The sequence below is a fragment of the Carcharhinus amblyrhynchos genome, chromosome 11 (genome assembly GCF_965287045.1).
Source record: "Carcharhinus amblyrhynchos chromosome 11, sCarAmb.v2.hapA, whole genome shotgun sequence".
NCBI lineage: Eukaryota > Metazoa > Chordata > Chondrichthyes > Carcharhiniformes > Carcharhinidae > Carcharhinus > Carcharhinus amblyrhynchos.
In genome coordinates this window covers 97,552,687-97,558,514 of record NC_137334.1, presented here as the reverse complement: position 1 = coordinate 97,558,514, position 5,828 = coordinate 97,552,687, and positions in this window count along the sequence as shown.

Below are 5,828 nucleotides of genomic sequence, written 5' to 3'. Positions count from 1 at the left end.
GGAAGGGCTTTGACTCACAGGGCCTAAGCGAAAAGGGTGAGGCAAGGTAAGTTTATAAGTTTTTATTACTTTTTTTCTTTGTATTTCTAAAAAGGGCAAGTATGAGTGTGAGGCCAGTATGTTGTTGCCAATGCAAGATGTGGAAGGTCCTGGAGGCTCCTGGTCTCCCAGACATCCACATCTGTGCTTGGTGTGTGGAGCTGCAGTGCCTAAGGGACCAGGTTTAGGAACTGGAACTGCAGCTCGAGGACCCTCGTCTCATTAGAGAGAATGAGAAGGTAATTCTCTGGGCTGCTGCCAGTGCCCAGTAATAGCGGGGCTAAAAATAATGAGATCCTACAGCTGAATGAGTGGCTGAAGGATTGGTGCAGGATAGAGGGTTTTACTTTTGTAGACCATTGGGAAGTCTTTGTGAGGGAAGGGCACCTGTACAGGTGGGATGGGGAACATTTAAATGGGAAGGGGACAAATATTTTAGCTGGGAGGTTAGCTGGAGTGTTTCGGCCGGGTTTAAACTAATATGGAGTGGGGGCGGGGAGGAGACAGATAGCTCAGTAGGCACTGGGAGTGGGAGTGAGTTGGGTGACTGGGTAAGTCTAGATGAGAGGAAAATCTCCCAGGAGAAGGAGGATCTGAGTGGGCCTGTAGGTCTTCAGTGCATCTGTTTTAATGTGAGGAGTGTGATGGATAAGATGGATGAACTTAAGGCCTTAATGTTCGCGAGGAATTTAGATGTGGTGGCAATGACAGAGACGTGGTTAAAGGGAGGGCAGGACTGGTAGCTAAATTTTCCTGGGTATAAGTGTTTTAGGCATGACAGGAGAGGGGTGAAAAGAGGAGGGGGAGTGGCGCTGTTAGTTAGGGAGCACATCACAGCGGTGCAGAGGGAGGGTAATATATAAGGGTTAGAAATTGAGTCTCTGTGGGTGGAGTTGAGGAATAGGAAGGGGGCCATTACTATGCTAGGGGTGTACTACAGGCCACCCGATAGCCCGCGGGCAGTGGAAGAGGGTACATGTAGAGACATTTTGGATAAGTGTAGGAAGAACAGGGTTGTTGTAGTGGGAGATTTTAATCTCCCGGGGTGGATTGGAAGGTGCCTAGAGCTGGGGGGGTCGGATGGGGAGGAATTCATAAGATGTGTATTGGAAGGATCCTTGCAACAGTATGTAGATAGCCCGACTAGAGAGGGGGCAAAACTGGATTTAGTTCTGGGAAATGAGCCGGGTCAGGTGGTTGAGGTTGCAGTAGGTGAACATGTGGCTAATAGTGACCACAACTCCGTCTACTTTAGGATACGAATAGAAAAAGATGAGTGCTGTCCTAAGGGGAGGGTGCTAAATTGGGGGAAGGCTAGATACAGCCGGATTAGGCAGGAGCTTAGGGATACAGACTGGGATAGGCTGTTGGAAGGCAAGACCACGTTAGGCACTGGGAGTCTTTCAAGGGAAAACTGCAATGGTGCAGGAAAGGCATGTGCCGGTTAGGAGAAAGGATGGGAAAGGTAGGATTAGAGAGCCGTAGATTACTAGAGATATTGAGGATTTGATCAGGAAGAAACAAGAGGCGTATGTTAGGTCTAAGCAGCTGGGAACGGAGAGAGTGGTGGAGGAATACAGAGAGAGTAGGAGGGAGCTCAAAAGGAGAGTTAGGAGGGCAAAAAGGGGGCATGAAATGGCTTTGGCAAACAGCATTAAGGAGAATCCAAAGGTGTTTTACTCCTATGTCAGGAACAAAAGAGTGGCTAGGGGAAAAATCGGTCCCCTCAGGGACAGAGTCAGGGAATTGTGGGTGGAAGTTAGGAACAGAAAAGGGTTGATAACTTTGCTATAGGTCGCCCAATAGTGACAGGGAAGTTGAACATAGAACATAGAACATTACAGCGCAGAACAGGCCCTTCGGCCCACGATGTTGCGCCGACGAGGTGCAGATAGGGAAACAGATCCTAGAGAGATGTAGTAATAACAGAGTTGTCGTGATGGGAGACTTTAATTTCCCAAACATCGACTGGAATATCCCTAGGGTAAGGGGTTTGGATGGGGAGGAGTTTGTTAGGTGTGTTCAGGAGGGTTTCCTGACACAGCACATGGATAAACCTACGAGAGGAGAGGCTGTACGTGACCTGGTGCTGGCTAATAAACCAGGACAGGTCTCGGATCTCTTAGTGGGAGAGCATCTCGAGGATGGAGATCATAATTCTATCTCCTTCACGATAGCATTGGAAAGAGATAGGATCAGGCAGGCTAGGAAGGTGTTTGTCTGGAGTAAGAAGAAATATGAAGACATCAGGCAGAAAATTGGATGAGTAAACTGGAAGGAGGTGTTCTTGGGGAAAAGTACAGAAGGAAAGTGGTGGATTTTCAAGGAATGTTTGACTGGAGCTCTGCACGACAATGTTCCGATGAGACAGGGAGGTTTTGGTAGGTCGCGGGAACCGTGGTGCACGAAGGTTGTGGTGAACTTAGTCAGGAAGAAAGGAAAGGTGTATAAAAGGTTCAGAGAGCTAGAAGTTAAGCCTCTAGAGGGGTATAAGGCTTGTAGAAAGGAGCTTAAAAAGGAAATTAGGAGAGCCAGAAGGGGACATGAGAAGGCCTTGGTGGGTAAAATTAAGGAGAATCCCAAGGCTTTCTACAAATATGTGAAGAGTAAAAGGATGAGAAGAGAAGGGATAGGACCTATAAAAGGTGAAGGGGGAAAAGTCTGTGTGGAACTGGAAGAAATGGCAGAGGTGCTTAATGAGTACTCTGCCTTGGTATTCACGGTGGAAAGTGATCTGGGAGGTTGTACTACAGGTTTGCGGCATTCTGAAAAGATTGAGTATGTGGATGTTAAGGAAGAGGATGTGTTAGAACTTTTAAACGCTATCAAGATAGACAAGTCGCCGGGACCGGTTGGGATGTACTCCAGGTTACTGTGGGAGGTGAGGGAAGTGATTGCAGAGCCCCTGGCGATGATCTTTGCATCGTCGATGGAGACGGGAGAGGTTCCGGAGGATTGGAGGATTGCAGATGTGGTTCCTATTTTCAAGAAAGGGAACAGGGATAGCCCGGGAAATTACCGACCGGTGAGTCTGACCTCAGTGGTTGGTAAGTTGATGGACAGGATGCTTAGGGACAGGATTTATGAACATTTGGAGACGTTTAGAATGATCAGAAGTAGTCAGCATGGTTTTGTCAAGGGCAGGTCGTGCCTTACGAGTCTAGTTGAGTTCTTTGAAAATGTGACTGAACACATTGACGAAGGAAGAGCGGTAGACGTGGTTTACATGGACTTCAGCAAGGCGTTTGATAAGGTCCCCCATGCATGACTTCTTGAGAAGGTGAGAGGGCATGGGATCCAGTGGGCTTTGGCCTTGTGGATCCAGAACTGGCTTGCCTGCAGAAGGCAGAGAGTGGTTGTGGATGGGTCTTTTTCTGCATGGAGGTCGGTCACCAGTGGAGTGCCCCAGGGATCTGTTCTAGGACCCTTGCTGTTTGTCATTTTCATAAATGATCTGGATGAGGAAGTGGAGGGATGAGTTAGTAAGTTTGCCGATGATACGAAGGTTGGTGGTGTTGTGGATAGTCTGGAGGGATGTCAGAGGTTGCAGCGAGACATAGATAGGATGCAGGGCTGGGCGGAGAAGTGGCAGATGGACTTCAACGCAGATAAATGTGTAGTGGTCCATTTTGGCAGGACCAATGGGATGCAGGAGTACAATATCAAGAGTAGGAGTCTTAGCTGGGTTGAAGAGAAGAAGGATCTTGGGATCCAGGTCCATAGGACTCTTAAATCGGCCTCGCAGGTGGAGGATGTGGTCAAGAAGGCGTATGGTGTACTGGCCTTCATTAATCGAGGGATTGAGTTTAGGAGTCGGGAGGTAATGCTGCAACTTTATTAGACCCTTGTCAGACCCCACTTGGAGTACTGTGCGCAGTTCTTGTTGCCTCACTATAGGGAGGATGTGGAAGCTATTGAGAGGGTGCAGAGGAGATTTACAAGGATGTTGCCTGGATTGGGAGGCATGCCTTATGAAGATAGGTTGAGGGAGCTGGGTCTCTTCCCCCTGGAGACACGAAGAGAGGCGACCTGATAGAGGTTTATAAAGTGTTGAGAGGTATAGATAGGGTGGATTCTCGGAGGCTATTTCCCAGGGCTGAAATGGTCGCTACGAGAGGACACAGGTTTAAGGTGCTGGGAAGCAAGTACAGAGGCGATGTCAGGGCTAAGTTTTTCACTCAGAGGGTGGTGAGTGAGTGGAATCGGCTGCCGTCGGTGGTGGTAGAGGCGAACTCACTGGGGTCTTTTAAAAGACTTCTGGGTGAGTATATGGGATCTAATGGCATTGGAAGTTATAGGTAGTTCTATGGCTTGGTAGGTATAGATGTGATTGGCGCAACTTGTGGGCTGAAGGGCCTGTTTGTGCTTCAGTGTTCTATGTTCTATGTATGATTAGCCAGACAATGCCAATGGAGAGAACATTACTGCAAGTCAATATTAAAGGTGATAAATGCTCAAACACAAAGAAAATAGCTGCCAGAATCCCAGCTCTCAGTCGCCGCTCTGTCTATTCCTCAACCAACATTTCTCCCTTCACCGCTGAAACTCTCTGCGAGTCTGTTCAGCTGACAGGGTCCGGGTCCAGGCATTCCTTCCCTCTTGGAGCCCCAGACACAGACAGTAAGTTCTTAGCAGCCAGTTTAAATAATCCTCTTCATTAATCAGCCCCCCCCAGTGGGTCTGACTGCCAACACCCAGGATTAGATTGACCACAAATATATAACATATAAACAGTTATGTAATATCCAACCAACATTTCTATCGCATCAGTATCCAGATAATTTAAAATAATTTTTATTTAAGATCTTGACAACATTTTCTGATCAATTGTTTGACATGTTTTGGGGGGACAATCCCCTGGGGCTGTTCCCCTCCAAAATAAGTTTTCTGTCCTGGAGGCTACAGTTGAGGAGGAATCAACTGGGGATAGCCAAAGGGAGCAGGTCTCTGGGGGTGAGCCTATTGTAAAAGCTCAGGTGGTTAGGGGATGTAAAAGATTGGGCCTCGTGATTGGGGACTCCACAGGTAAGGGGACGGATAGGAGAGTCGGAAGTAATGGTAGGGACTCAGGGCTGGTGTGTTGCCTCCCAGGGGCTGGGGTCCGGGATGTTTCAGAGAGGGTGTTCAGGACTCTTAAGGGTGAGGGGGATCAACCCCAAGTCATAGTTCATGTGGGGACGCATGACATAGGGAGGTTAAGAGAAGGGGATATTAAGCAGAAATTTATGGAGTTGGGGTGGAAACTTAAGGCCAAGTCAGACAGAGTGGTTATCTCGGGACTCTTGCCTGTGCCACGGGATAGTTTAGAGAGGAATAGAGAGAGGGAAAGTTTGAACTCGTGGCTGAGAGGATGGTGCAGGAGGGAGGGGTTCAGGTACTTGAGCAATTGGGGCTCATTCTGGGGAAGGTGGGACCTCTATAAGAGTGATGGTCTACACCTGAATCAGAGGGGAACCAATATCTTGGGGGGAAAATTTGCGAAGGCTATGCAGGGGGGTTTAAACTGATTCGGGGGGGGGTGGGATCCTGAGTAGAGGGGGTGAAAGTGAGGGGGGCATAGTTGGGGACTGCAATGCACGGCATCGTGGGGCTGGGGTGGAGCAGGGTTTGAAATGTGTATACTTTAATGCGAGGAGTATTCGCAATAAAGTGGATGAACTTGCAGCGTGGATCAGTACCTGGGACTTTGATGTTGTGGCCATTTCAGAGACATGGATAGAGCAGGGTCAGGAATGGTTGTTGCAGGTCCCGAGGTTAAAATGCTTTAGTCGGAGTAGAGAAGGAGGTAG